The 15,559-nt window shown below is 42.4% G+C and overlaps 1 pseudogene; it reads right to left on the bottom strand.

Moving 5' to 3' along the window:
* Positions 1 to 288: 288 nt before the first annotated feature.
* On the bottom strand, positions 289 to 838 carry LOC114210133 (DNA-directed RNA polymerases I, II, and III subunit RPABC2 pseudogene; annotated as a pseudogene).
* Positions 839 to 15,559: the final 14,721 nt, after the last annotated feature.

Here is a 15,559-nt window from a genome sequence, read left to right as displayed (position 1 = left end):
TCCCTCTAATTAAAAAATAACAGTTTATAAGGAACATTTATAAAATACAATAAGCATAAAGAGTCAAGTTACCACTAAGGGAAGCATTTTAAGGTATATATCCTTAGACTTTTTTTCTTCCTTTCCTCCCTTCCTATATCCTCTCTTCTTTTCTATTTCACCAAAATAGGATTGCACTGTAACTCCCTTTATTTATTACCTCCTGTACTGTGAACATCTTTTTGTGATAAATACATAATAATATATAATTGTTAATGGTTTAGAAATATTCCTTTGTGCCATAACTCATTTTTTTGAAAGGTTGAACAGTTTATTATTTACATGTATAAAGAATGTGAAAATAGAAACTAGGATGAGGCACAGTCAGGAAGATGATTCCAGCTCAGTCGGTGATGATGAGCTCGTCTACCCCGCATTCTTCATAGCTCCCATGTGGCAGGTAGCAGCGAATAATGATGGGGATCTTTCGGGCCTTGAACTCTTTCATGGCGACGAGCAAGGGATCTGTCTCCCCCTCCAGCTCCACCATCACGGGGGCACACATCGCGATCTGGAGGGTGCAGGTGCCAAGTACACGGGTTCGCTCATACTTGGTCATATATGGTGTGGTGATTCACTTCTGGTTGGTCTCTGGTTGCTCTCCAGAGGGGCGGATCTCAACGTTCTCCTGGCCCTCCTCCTCGGCATTCTCCAAGTCACCTAGCCCTTCGTCCTCCTCCACTTCATCAAAGTCGTCACCATCAAAATTGTCCTGTCTGACATGACACCTGCACTGACGCCATGTGGCTCTGAGCCTGAGACCTGCATGGACACCTGCAAACAGCGTGCCTGCGCCCATTTGACTAAATTTCTACTTTTTAACATGTTTTCTTCCTTTATAAAGAGCACATCTATTACGATTTTCATTCATAAATCCTTGTATATTTCTCTAGAATGAATTTCTAGAGGTGGAGTTGATGGTTATACAAGGTGAAAACTTTAATAGTATCATCAAATTGCCTTCCAAAAGATTTCCCCAATTTTGTTCCAAAAACCACTATAACAAGCACACAATTCCCCAGACCTTCATCAACTGGCCAATTTAGGTTAGACATATAGTGCCAAGGACACTCGGGCTGGCCAAGCAGAAATATCAGCACGATGAAGCTGAGTGCAGCATATCCAGGGAATCAGATACTGCATTCAAATGGCATTTTAATTTTACTGAGCATTTCTTCAGATGTGCTATGTGTCAGTTTTAAAAAATTAACATAGCAAAAAAATTCAAAGGAAGAGTGCTTGTTTGTTTTTGTTTATCCCCTGAAAGAATGTAAGGCAGGGCATGGACAGACCACAACCTAATTTGGCCGTGCATCCCAGGGAAGGGTTTGTTGATGCTGCAGAGCCTCTGTATCATCAGTGTGAAGTGCAGCATTCACTGGCCAATGCAGAGGGTGCAGCAGATGGGGGTAGGGGGCAGAAGTGCAGCCCTTCTCTTTTCTTCCAGAGGGCTGGGAAGTAAGGGGAACAGAGGTTGGACTGCCTGCTGGCCTTACTGGCCTCCTCTTGTCCCTACTTGGTGGCCTGAGCTAAGGTTGGTGGACGGTAAGGTGAAGGCGGCAGACTTCCTGTGTCCCTGCGTCTCCCTCCTCAAAAGTTGTCCATCGAGGAATTGGAAAAAAGAAAGCCACGTGGCACCATCCTACCCATCCCTGCCTTTCACAGCTCTGTCTTTACTGTCTCTCCTAGTCTTCTCTCGGCCTTTCCTCCCAACCTCGTGTGTGAGGGTTAAGTGAAGCAAAGAATGTGTGGTTTGTGGAGAAGGAGCTGAATCAGGTGTGCAATGGGGAGGTCTCCTGAGTGTGCCAAAGACCAAATGAGATCAGACTTGAGGATTCCAGGCCCCCTGATCTCAGCAGTTCCCTTTGGGCATCTCTGTTCGGGCAGGGCCCCAAAGAGAACACAAGGTCTGAGTCGGGACTTAGAGAATGTTCCTCGGTCTCCTGAGCCCTGGATTTTCTATCCTCCAGCCACCTCCTGCCTTTACTTCCCTCTTCTGCAGACTTTATGGTTGCCCATGAGTTCAACCCCTCTCCACCATGACCCTCTCTTCTCTGACTCACCGTCCCTCAGACTCTCCAGCCTGGCCTTGATCATGCCTGTTTTGTCCATATACCCAGGTTGCCGACAGCAGCTGAAGCAAGCCACATAGCCCTGCACAGAGATGGGTGTCACTTCATGTAGGCGGCCTCGGATCACAGCTAGGCCCTTAGCACTCCCCAGCAGCCTTCTGTTGGCTATTATTTTCCACTCTCTACAGAAGGATTTCTAAACTTTCTCCACTGTCCTTAAACATTTGCCACTTATTGCAACACCCCCACCTGCCCAACTGACACACACTGCTGTAGTGAATGGCAATCGATCCCCTTTCCAACATTTCTCAGAGAGCTAAACAGAATCATCAAATGGGAAATCCATTATTTTGATGAATTTACCTAAAATGAAGTTGGGGAGAGAATGTGACAAAGACAAGAGGAAAACATACCAAAGGAGAGAGAGGTCCCCTCAGAGAGGAAGAAAGCCAAGTGTAAATCCTCCAGCTCCTCAGGCTTCCATTTTAACCCATCCTTACTTCAGGTCTTGCTTGTCTGTTATGGGGCAAGGGCTCCCAAGTAGACAGTGCAGAGTCCCCTTTCCCCATCACCGGGCAGTGACAAGATTCCACCTGGGTCCTCACAGGATTTATCTTCGTTATTTCTTAGCTGATCCATTTTAGACTCATGATGACTGTGGTCAGACTGAGTTTTCCACTGAGATTTAATTAAAATTTTTTTCTGGGCTGTGTTCCTTGGGGGCATTCTTAGATTCATGCTCCCTGGATAAGTTTTTGGGGGGTTTTCAGCTCTACCAACTTCTCTCAACTTTGGACATAGCACATAGCCACAGAAATGTGTAGGAGAAATCCAGTGCATGGTAAAGAGCCAGCATTTGACTCCTTAAACAGAAAGTCTGTATATGTAAAGGGACTTGGGGAGCACAGGCCTTTTTCCTGCTCCTCAAGGGATGACGAGTTGCAAGAGTTAGGCTCTGTCAGCATCGGTGGAAGGCCCATCTTAACCTTCCTGAAAGGGGTAGTGGACCAGGCTAATGGGTATCTGCTGTGAGTTTGAGAGGTGCACATGCATTCACTTAAAGCAAGGTGGGACCCTGCCAATTTGTTCAGATTTACTGCCAGTTGGCAGTGAGACTGAATCCTTCCTGAGGAAAGCCAAAGAGAGCAGAAGGCCTGGCCTGGGGTTCTGGCCCAGTGAGTGAGCAGTAGCTTTCATGTATGGAGTGTCTGAGCAAAAACGGGCCAGGACAGGCCTGACCCCTCACAATTCACTTAATGGTTTTCTGCCAGGGACTATAATTGTTTCCAAGGGAAAACTTCGCATTTGTTTTTGGTATTTTTAAGGTGCATGTGTGCGTGTTTGCTCCTGGTGCTAAGAGTATGTGTTCATCAAAAGGAACTGGCAAAAGCATTCTCCTTTTCTCACTTTGTGTGCTTGACTCTGTGACCTTGTGTTCTCCTGAAGCCTCTGCCACACGATCTCTTCAGTCTCCTTCCTGTATGATGATTTCCCCTGAATGATTCCCATGGGCATTTTTATGTCAGCAGCCTGGAATGTTTCTCTCCTTCCTGGGAAAAGCTCTTTTGGTCTTAGTGAACTCAGAGATGGAAGAATTTGTAAGAATCAGGGAACCTGCCTCAAATCACCTCCTATTATAACTTCCCACAAGGACTAGAGAGGAGGTTAGAACATTTCCTTCCAGGGGGCGCCTGGGTGGCTCAGTCGGTTAAGCATCTGACTCTTGATTTTGGCTCAGGTCATAATCTCAGGGCTGTCAGATCAAGCCCTGCCTTGAGCCCTGCGTTGGGCTCCATAGCAAGGAGTCTGCTTGAGATTCTCTCTCCCTCTGCCCCTCCCTCCCGATGTGCTCTCTAAAATAAAGAATAAATAAATCTTTAAAAGAAAAAAAAAAGAACATCTCTCTCTCCCTTCAGTGTCCAAGGAGGGAGAGAGGCAGGTTACCTTTCCCTGCCAAAGCCACGTGGAGCCAGACAGAGCCATAAGCACACCTGCTATAGTAGAGGGTCAAGTAAAAACATTACTGCTAAAGGCTACCTTGGCACCTCCTACTTGTCTGCATTGCAAGTATATCACTTTTCCTCATAAGCATCTGGCAAAGTAAGATTATCAGTCCTGCTCAGACAAGTCGGTCACTTTCCCAAAGCTACACATTTTAACACGTGGCAGAGAGTATGGCAGTGAGTCTTGTTTTAAGATGAGTGGTATTATAAGGTTGTACTTGGCCACATGGGAGACAAACAGTGCCATGGAAACCCTGAAATATCCAGATCTAGCCAGTCCTTAAGTCTGATTTTGTCCAAAGCAGAAGAGTTCTTGATCTGATCTGAGGTGGTGCCAGAAAGCTCCAACACTACATATGTGAAGTTCCATCATTATAGTCATTCTTTCATTTAATGGGTTTTCTTCCATTACAGTTAAAATATCTTTGGGTATCTAATCCTTTGGGCAGTCATTTATATCTCAATATAAATTAATTTATTGCATTTTATTCTATATAAAAGCTAATTGAGGGCTGATTTTCTTTCCTTCATGCATTTATTCTTTCAATCAATGTTAATCCAAGGACAAGATGCCATGTAAGTTGAAAGAGGAATAAGACCTATACTCTGTCCTAAATGAGCTTCCAGTTTAGAAGGAACCTAATTCATCATAAGATAGCATACAGTGAGTTCTGTAAGAATAACACAAATAGATTTTAAAAATTGATTGAGAGCAGGAACAGGGAACAAACATCTGGGTAGTTTAGGAGCACACAGCAGAGAGGCAACATGTAGGATGGGTGTTTTTGAAGGATGGGAAGGATTACAAATGGCACTGATGTTGCTATAGAGGCAACCAGGTGGAGAGAGAACAGAGGAAGGTATTCACAGAGGAGGGAAAGCCATGAGCAGAGATGAGGGGGGTAGGAAACTGCCACATTTACTGGAGGAATTCAAATTGTTCAATTTGACTTAAAGATAGGGTGTGTGTGAAGGAGTAACAGGAGGTGAGGATTAAAAAGGTACAGTTGACCCTGGAACAACATGGGTTTGAACTGCATGGATCAACTTACACACAGATTTTTTTTTCAGGAAATATAACAGAAAAATTTTTTGGAGATTTGCAACAATTTGAAAAAACGCACAGCCAAACCATGTAGCCTTTCTTAGAAATATAAAAAAAAAAAATTAAGAAAAGGTTAGGTATGTCATGAATGCATAAAATATATATAGAAACTAGTCTATTTTATTATTACTACCATAAAATATACACAAATCTACTATAAAAGGTTTAAATTTATCAAAACTATGCTCACAAATACAGGTCATACATGGCACCCTTTGCAGTGGAGAGAAATGTAAACAAACATAAAGATGCAGTATTGAATCATAACTGCCTAAGACTGTAGTACATTAACTGTAGTACATACTGTACTAATGTAATAATTTTGTAGGCACCTCCTGTTGCTATTGCAGTGAGCCCATGTGTTGTATCTGTTTAAAATGCCCTGACACTTGCTCATCATCTCTACGTGAGCAGCTTATCTCTCATTGTTCCTCATTGTTTACAGTATTCCTCATTGTTTACAGTATTGCACTTAAACTGGTGAAAAAATACATGAGAACTGTTGGAGATCACGTGTTACTGTGGTATGCAATTTACTGGAGAGATAAGCTATGAGCATAGTTTTGATAAATTTAAACCTTTTATAGTAGATTTGTGTATATTTTATGGTAGTAATAATAAAATAGACTAGTTTCTATATATATTTTATGCATTCATGACATACCTAACCTTTTCTTAATTTTTTTTTATATTTCTAAGAAAGGCTACATGGTTTGTCTGTGAGTTTTTTCAAATTGTTGCAACTCTCCAAAAAATTTTTCTGTTATATTTCCTGAAAAAAAATCTGTGTGTAAGTTGATCCATGCAGTTCAAACCCATGTTGTTCCAGGGTCAACTGTACCTTTTTAATCCTCACCTCCTGTTACTCCTTCACACACACCCTATCTTTAAGTCAAATTGAACAATTTGAATTCCTCCAGTAAATGTGGCAGTTTCCTACCCCCCTCATCTCTGCTCATGGCTTTCCCTCCTCTGTGAATACCTTCCTCTTTTATCTCTCCACCTTGTTGCCTCTATAGCAACATCAGTGCCATTTGTTTACAGTTTACATTTGTTTACAGTTTGTTTCTATTTGTTTACAGTTTAAGTGCAATACTGTAAACAATGAGGAACAATGAGGACCTATACAATCAAGAAGCAAAGATAAATCATGACATTGCAAGAAAAAGTTGAATTGTTTGATAGGTACCAGTCTGCAGCTGCAGTTGCCTGCCATTTCAAGATATATGAAACCAGGGGCGCCTGGGTGGCCAGTCGGTAAACATTTGCCTTTGGCTCAGGTCATGATCCTGGAGTCCCAGGATTGAGTCCCACCTCAGGCTCCCTGCCCAGCCTGGAGTCAGCTTCTCCCTCTGACCCTCCCCCTTCTCGTGCAATCTCTCTCTCTCTCTTTGTTTCTAATAAATAAATAAAAATCTTAAAAAAAAAAAGAATAAATGAATCCAGCATAAGGTCCATTACAAAAAAAAAAAAAAAAAAAAAGGAAATTTCATGAAGTCATCACTGCAACTTGCAGCTATGCCATCAGGGATGAAAACCTTGCACTTTTTGTGAAATACCTTTTTATTTCATGATGAAAATGCAGTTTGGGGCACCTGGGTGGTGCAGGTAGTTAAGTGTTCCACTCTTGGTTGCAGCTCAGGTCGTGATCTCAGGGTCATGAGATCGAGCCCTGTGTCAGTCTCCTTGCTCAGCACAGAGTCTGCTTGAGCTTCTCTCTCCCTCTCCCTCTGCCCCTCCTGCTCATGCTTTATCTCTCTCTCTCTAAAATAAATAAATAAATATATTTTTTAAAGATTTTATTTATTTATTTGACAGAGAGAGACACAGCGAGAGAGGGAACACAAGCAGGGGGAGTGGAAGAGGGAGAAGCAGGCTTCCCGTGGAGCAGGGAGCCCGATGCGGGGCTCGATCCCAGGACCCTGGGATCATGACCTGAGCCGAAGGCAGACGCTTAACGACTGAGCCACCCAGGCGCCCCTAAATCTTAAAAAAAAAAAAAGAAAGAAAAGAAAATGTAGCTTTTATGTGTGTGCAGGATTACTCTAAGAAAGGCATACCTATATACTCTAGTATGTTTTTAAAAAGCAAAGTCTTATATGACAACTTAAAGCAAAAAGAAGATGAAGGATCTAATGTCAGTTAAGGATGATTTGGTAACTAGAAATGGCTTAAGAAAATGTCAAGAGAACAGGGACAGCAGGTTCTGCTGACCAAGAGGCAGGAGATAAGCTCCCAGAGCTCTTGAGAAAAGCAATAAGGAGAAAGGATATCTGCCTGAATAGGTTTTTAATGCAGACAAAAGTATCTTATTCTAGAAAAAAAAATTCCACAAAGGTCAATTTTTTTTTTTTTTTAGGAAGAGAAGAGAACACCAGGATTTAAGGCAGGAAGGGATAGGCTAACTCTACTGTTTTGTGCAAATGCAGTCAGGTTTGTGATCAGAACTGCCCTTATCTATAACCTTGAAGGAGAAAGATAAAGATAAACATTAGCTGCCACTCTTTTGGTTGTACAGTGAGAAGTCCTGGACAATAAGAACCCTTTTTCTGGATTGGTTCCACTGATACTTTGTCCCTGAAGTCAGGAAGTGCCTTGCCAGTAGGGGACTGCCTTTTAAAATTCTTTTGATATTGGACAATGCCCAAGAGTTCAGCACCAAAGGTGTTGATGTGGTCTACTTATCCTCAAACACAATGTCTCTAATTCAGCCTGGAGATTAGGGGGTCCTAAGGACTTTTAAGGCTCACTGCACACGGTACTCAATGGAAAGGATTGTCAACGCTACGGAAGAGAACCCTGATAGAGAGAACATCATGAAAGTCTGGAAGGACTATACTATTGAAGATACCATCATTCTTATAGAAAAAAGCTGTGAAAGCCATCAAGCCCAAAACAATAAATTCCTGCTGGAGAAAACTGTGTCCAGATGTTGTGCATGACTTCACAGGATTTACAACAGAGCCAATCAAGGAAATCATGAAAGAGATTGTGGATATGGAAAAAAAAAAAAAAAAAAAAGGTGGGGACTGAAGGGTTTCAAGATATAGATCCTGTAGAAATTCAAGAGCTAATAGACACCACACCAGAGGAATTAACAGAAGATGACTCGATGGAAATGAGTGCTTCTGAACTAGAGCCAGACCATGAGGAGGAAGACCTAGAAGCAGCAGTGCCAGAAAACAAATTGACATTAGACAATCTGGCAGAAAGGTTCTGATTATTCCAGACTGTAACTGACTTCTTTTAGGACATGGACCCTTTTTGATATGGGCACCGAAACTAAAGCAAACAGTGGAAGAAGGATTGGTACAGTATAAACATTTTTAGAGAAATGAAAAAGCAAAAAAGTCAGACAGAATTGATGATGTGTTTGCCTCTCCTGCCTCCCCTTTCATCTCCTCCACGTCCTCCCCCTCTGCCACCCCCGAGACAGCAAGACCAACCCTCCTTTTCCTCCTCCTCATCACCCTACTCAATGTGAAGACAACGAGATGAAGACCTTTATGATGATCCATTTTCATTTAATGAATAGTAAATAATCATCATGCCATATAGTTAATAAACTTATCTGTTGTGTATGTGTGTGAGCATCTTCATGTAAAAATCTCGTAACTGTATGGCAAGAGCTGTATGAGACATTTTTGTGTCATTATCATCATTGCCTAAGTATTCATCCCATAGAACATGTGCGTGCACGACTTGTATGGAGGTGGATAGTCTATCTTTACGTAGGCATAAGGTGAGTGCTATTTAATATAAAATTAATAATGTGTTAGTTTTATTATTGTTTTATAATTCTGGTTGCAAAGAATTACATTACTGCACAGTACTTCTCTCTCACTCTTGTAACTGGAGAAACTGTGTATCAGCCTATTGTCACAGGTGTTTATTTAAAAACATACATAACAATGTTTCTAATACCGTATTAGAAATGTGACTGTAATACCGTATGCCACAAAAATTTTAGAATGACTTACCAATTGGTGTATAGCCTAGGTTACCATGAAGCAATCGTACTGATTACACTGGGCTGCCATAAAGCAATCATATTGCTGCCTGCTTCATTATCGATGAATGAATCATTATACCTATAAGTAAATATGAATTTCTTTAATTGTCTTTTCATTTTTGATGTCTTAAGTGTAAGTAGTATATATAACACGTACAGTGTTTTGTATCATGTAAGACAGTATTGATCTGGGCACTAACAGATAATTTGTCTTGTAAACAGATGATGTATTGATAGAGTATTGTAAATGTATTTTCTCTTCCTTAGGATTTTTTTTTCTTGTGAGAGAGGAGGAGAGGGAGTGGGGAGCAGGGGCAGAGGGAAAGGGACAGAGAGAATCTTAAGCAAGTTCTACGCCCAGGGTGGAGCCAGGGCTTGATCACAGGACCCTGAAATCATGACCTGAGCTGAAATCAAGAGTCGGAAGCTTAACTGACTGAGCCACCCAGGTGCCCCTCCCTAGGATGTTCTTAATCACATTTTCTTTTCTCTAGCTTACTTTATGGTAAGAATACAGTAATAATATGTATCACATACACAATATATATTAAACAGCTGTTTATGTTATCACTAAAGTATCCAGTCAACAGTAGGCTATATATAGTTAAGTTCTTGGGAGTCAAAAATTACACGTGGCTTTTTGACTGTACGCAGGGTTGGTTTAAGGGTCAACTGTATTTTGAGGCCGATTTTCAGAAGAACTTCAGTGCCAGGCCAAGTAGTACGGTATCCTACCTGACAGGCAGTGGGGAGACTTTGAAACTTTGTGGACAAGAGAGAGCCAGGACTCAAAGTACGCTCAAGGAAGATCGATCTGATGGTAACTATGGATTGGAGGTTCCTGGGAGTTATTTCCTGAAGTAATCAAAGTCTGAGCCAGGGTGCTAGTGGTAGGAACTGAAAAGAGTGAACAGATGCATGAGATGGGCTTTGGCTACAGAGCAGATTGGTATGTGAGGGAGAGGGCAATGTTAAAGATGGCTGAAGCATCAAATCTGGGTAAGTGGGAGAGCATGGAAGAGAAAGATGAAGCCCAGGAGAAAGAACTGGCTGAAGATAGTAATCTGAAGTGTGCCATTTAGACACATTGGCTGGAGGTAGCAGCTGGCTCTCCAGACCCAGCAGATTCTCATGGGTGGGGAGACTGTTGACTAGGTCTGACAAAGCATTGGATGGGAGCATAAGGGAGAAAAAGCATGGCCATGCAACGTGGAAGGGCTCAGAATTTGACTTCCTTCCAAAATATTTTCCTTCTTTGATGGGCCTAGGTGCTGGAATTCAGGATGAACAAGGGCAGGTCACTGCTTTCATGGAGCTTTTCCTTTTTATAGGGCAATTAATTGGGCCAAATTCTTCGAGACCTAAACCATAGCTTTCCTTCACCAGTGATCCGTCTCAATGGGGAATAATTCACCATCTGTTCCATCTCATTCTGGAGGAAGGACTTCCAGCTCCTCGAGCGATTCTGGACTCCACCCATCCCCCTGCAGAAGTAACTACTAGTCTCACTTCTGTCATTGTAGATTTGTTGTTTGTTTTTGAAATTTAATATACAAACAATCACATGTTTGGGGGGCTTAGTTTGCTCAGTACTGTGTTGTTGAATAGAGTAGTAGGTTTTTTTTTTTTTATTCCTGGTATTTCACTGCACAAACACCCCACATTCTATGTGTCCTTTCTACTACCAGTAGACATTTGGGTTGTTTTCAGTTTGGGGCAATTAAGAACAGATCTGTTATGAACACTTGTATCCATGATATTTGAAGGACAAATGCACTCGTTTTTCTTTGGGGTTTACCTAGGAGTGGAATCACTGGGCAGTTAACTATTTATTAAGCATCTGCTGCTCGATATCAGGGTGTGTGCTGGGTGCTTGATATTAAATGTGAGCAAACCAAACATGGTCCCTGCTCTCACTGATTTTACCAACCAGTGGAATTTAACATAAATAGTCAGACTGAATGACAGAGGAAATAAGTACTCTGAAAAAAAGGAAGATGTAAGATATACTTTAAACTTTGCCAGCACCCAGAGGGCAGCATGTAATCTCTACGGAGAACCACAGGGCCTGAGCATTAACGCGCTCCCTAGATGCAAATAATTGGTGACCCACTGCTCTCGGGGCTGGACTAGAGGTGGGTTTTGAGTGGGGCTTGGGTGGAAGGAAGTGAGGAGTTCAGCTTGGCTGGCTGAGGGCCCCGCAGGCCTAGTCCTCAGGCCTGGGGTACGTTTCTGGCCTTGATCTCTGGTTCCGGAGGTGGTTGGGATAATTGAGAGCTTATGCCCCACTCCCCAAAGACTGGTTTTAGCACATATGCAACCTGCATTTTAATATTATTCCTTCTGACTGGAAGCATTTGGAAATGGTCCTTGCCCCTGGTTTTAAAAGGTGGCATTATTTTATGAACATTTAGACATTGATTAATAAAATTCCGAACCCATTAACTAATGGGGGAAATGCCAAACTTTTTTGTGTATCCAAGAAAGTAAATGCAATAAAAACTATCCCAAAAGGTAAGTTAAATTATATATAGCCTTTGCGGTTTTTTTTGTTGTTGTTGTTGTTTTGTTTTTTTTCCTCCTGATGGTCCCACCAGATGTTTTAAAATGCAGGACACAGGCCTTTTTTCAGTTTTCTCCAGGAAAAGAAAAGAAAAAACTTGGCTCGGATCTACTAACTTTCAGGAGGAAAAAAAAAAAAAAAAAAAAAAAAAAGAGGCATGGCGGTAGAAAGTCTGTTGGGAATCCCCAGGGCGCTGGTTCATAAGTGTGGCGGCAAGGGGGCAAAACCGTTGTTTCTTTTTTTTTTACCCACTTTTTCTTACTTACCCCCGCCTACCATCCCCAGAGCCCCGTCAGGAGTTCTGCTCTGAGACTTTCGATTTCCCATCAGCGCGCGAGCCCCCGCGGCGGCGGCGGCGGCGGCGGCCATCTTGTTTCTTCCTCGTGGAGCGCGCGCGGGGCGGCTTGCAGGCCGGGCCTCGGTTTCGGGGTCCCGGTGGGGGCGCCCAGCCAGTGCCGGAGCCTGGTCACGGCAGTGTGGTGTCATCAGCATCTTTCCCGAGCCGCTTTCTCAGGCTCTAGGTTTCTTTTGTAAACGGAGATCTTAATTTCTCGGTCCTCCTTCAACCCCCATCCAGGTTTTCTGGGTCTGAAGGGAAAGAAAACAGCTAAAAAACAAAAACAAAATACCCTGAGGGATAACTGGAATCCTTCTGGGCCCCGCGGTCCCATCCAACTCCTGCGATGGTGGAGCCATCACTACCACGAAGTGGAAGCTGGGCTCAAGGAGAACCAGCTGCCCCAGAGGGAAGTGCCGGGGGAGTGCGGCGAGATCCCTCGGGCCTGGCCTTGTGGGAACAGCCTCTCCCCAGGAGCGGCACGTGGACCGACGTCTGTTCCTCAGTGTGGCCTTTCCTTTGGCCAGTGCACCCTACTGTGACCGTCCATCTGGGAAGCGTAAATAATCATACACACGCATCAATACCAACAGCGGCTGATGGACCTGGAGGTGGCTGGCAGGATGATCTGGCTTCATTCAGTCAGCTGATGTGCCACTGCCATTTGTTTGTTTGTTTTAAGTAGGGAAGGAAGTTTTATAAAGTAACACCCTCCCTCCCCCCAGCTAGGAAACACCCAGGATTCTAACAGGGAGTCCTGGGTAGGGGCAGGGGAACAGACCGAGAAGAGGAGATGAAGACAACCAAAGAGGCTGGGGTGAGACAGGGCAGTGAGGAAGAAGAAGAAGAAGAAAAAAAAAAAGAGGCTCTGCTGCTAGCTAATTTTATGACCTTGGGAGAATCCTTTAATCCCCCCGAACTTGGCAAAAATGAAGAAACTATATAGCATATTGCTTAAGCGGTGGGCTCTAAGGCCAAGCCCTGGATTCTTCTCTACTTACCAGCTGTGTGAGCTTGAGCAATTACCTTATGCTCTCTGAGCTAGTTCCCTCACCATTTAAATGGGAATGTTAGAGTTGTCATGAGATTTAGACAAAATAATGTATGTAAAGCACTTAGCAAAGTACTTGGCACATATTAAATGTTTAATATATTAGCTATTGTTCTTATCTATCTCCAGGGTAGGCTAGTGGAATGCACGTAGACAATATTTTTATCTTTATCACATATATATAACATCGCATATATTTTTTTGTTTATATCATGCATGCTCAAGTTCTTTAATATATAATGACTTTTCATGAGAATCCTAATATCTTGCCTTAATTGTTTTAAGGTTATTATGGGCAAATGTTTTAGAGGAAAAGGGGATGAACCAGATAGTGATACACTATTGTTTCCTACACAAATAAAATAATTTATTGTAGATGTTAGGATTCAGCACTTATTACATATTTTGAAGACAGTTATTTTCCTTCTCCCTCTTTCCACGTTTATTCTAGATTTCTTGCATCTAGTTGGCACAGCCTAGTTGTTGTGGTATTAATAACCCAGAAATCTCAATGGCTTAACACAACACAAGTTTACTTTTCATACACATGATATGTCCTGTGTGAATTGGCAGAGCCTTGCTGCACATCAGTGTCTCAGAAACCCAAGATGGAGGCTCCATATTGATGTGCTACCGTGTTCACCACTGTTGGGGGAAGAGAATGTGTCATATTATGCACTGGTTCTTAAGGATCCACTGAAGTAACACGAGGGCAGTTCTCTGAAGCTGAACTGCTTCATTAAGTTCCGAGTCTTCCTTTTCTAGGTGTGATTTTTCTTAGTTACCTACTCACCTTTTTCTTGAGTTGGGTTTTGGAGAAAGTATGGTCAAAATAATAAGATAATGGTGATTTTTCCCCCCATTAAATGGCCCTTTTTACTCTCACAAGGGATTTTGGCACCAGTGAGAGGAGGATGTATTTTATTTTCTCAAAGTTTCTCCCTCTTTACTCATTTTCAACGTACTGTTTTCCTAAATTCCTGGTTTTCTGAAATCCTCAAGGAAAGAAAAATGAAAGATTCACACTCTGTCATCATCACCTACTACAAAAACTTGGTTGGCATGTGGTTATCTCCCACATTCAACCCAAACAACCCATGTGTGGTAGCCTAGGCAAGTGAGATGCTTTCAGGGGTGTGACCCACCTGTTCATTTCATGCACATAGTCAGAATGGCTGTGGAATGGGTCACCATGACAGGAGAAATGGACATCAGCAAAGCAGATGGGTCATTCACTCAGCAAACGTTAATTGAGCACCTAGTATATGCTGAGCACTGGGCCAGTTCTCCTAAGTCACCAAAGTGATTCAGCTGGACTCTGATCTTAGCAAGGGAAGAAAGCAAGTATGGGTTTCCCCAGAGAGCAGTCTGACACAGTGTGACCCTATGACCTCTCCACCTTTGTAACATACACTCTCTGCTCAGGAAGATTCATCTCCTGGTGGATTCTGGAAGGATCCCAAAATCACCATGCTCACTGTTGCTAGCCAAGCTTCCGTTACTTCCCTCCCTCCATCGAGACTCAATGTCAATCCAGATCCTACCCATCTTTGGAAGTCAGATGAAGACGCCTTTTCTCAGCTCTGTAGGCTTCCAAAATTCATCCATCTCCTATCTTCAGAAACCCTATTGGACACACCATCTCTGCTACTTGTTTGGACAACTATCTAATATGTTTTATTACTTAGCCATTTTATTTTGGGGGGGCTAGTATCTTTATATCAGGTTTCTTTAAGAAAAGGATCTTGTTTCTTCTTGAATTGATGGATAAAAAGTGACTATCCCATAGAAGGTATTCAATGGCTAAATTCTGCTCAATGTCTAGTCTTTCAGTAATAGATGTTTGATAAGTACACATCAAATAGAAGTAAACTTGACATTGCTCTTTTTTCTTTTTCAAGGAAGATGGAAAGAGAAGCTTTCCTTTATTCCTTTATGGCTCCCTTTATTCCTATGGCTTTGCCTCCCTGCTTTCTAGCTTGGGCACAGGAGAATTTTTAAGGTAGTTTAGGCAGTTGTAAAGCAAGATCAGTACAAGTCAGAGGATGCTAACCACTATTGTGTCTAAACGCTGATATCTGGGATGCCAGGTCATCGGTTCTTTCATTTGCCATCATCTTTTTCAGGCACTTTGGTGGGCAAAGATCATGGTTCACTTTTTTTAACCGCTAAGATGTGGAGAGAATAAGATGGATGCAAAAGATGAATTCAAGCAAAGTTCATTATAAAATTATATAAGAGGAATTTGATGTCTTTACTAAAACCTATTATAAAATGTGTGTAGTTTTCACAAGGGAAAAAAGTCTTTAATTGAGTCAAAAAACTGTAGAAACAAGGGGGTTGAAGTGACATGCTTGAAGGGAGTCTTCTTGGTCTT

This window comes from Eumetopias jubatus, unplaced genomic scaffold (genome assembly GCF_037043125.1).
Source record: "Eumetopias jubatus isolate StellerSeaLion01/CBP00866 unplaced genomic scaffold, mEumJub1_p1.0 scaffold_2, whole genome shotgun sequence".
NCBI classification, from domain to species: Eukaryota; Metazoa; Chordata; class Mammalia; order Carnivora; family Otariidae; genus Eumetopias; species Eumetopias jubatus.
Note: the sequence above shows the minus strand (reverse complement) of the source record. Positions and strands in the feature narration are given on the sequence as shown.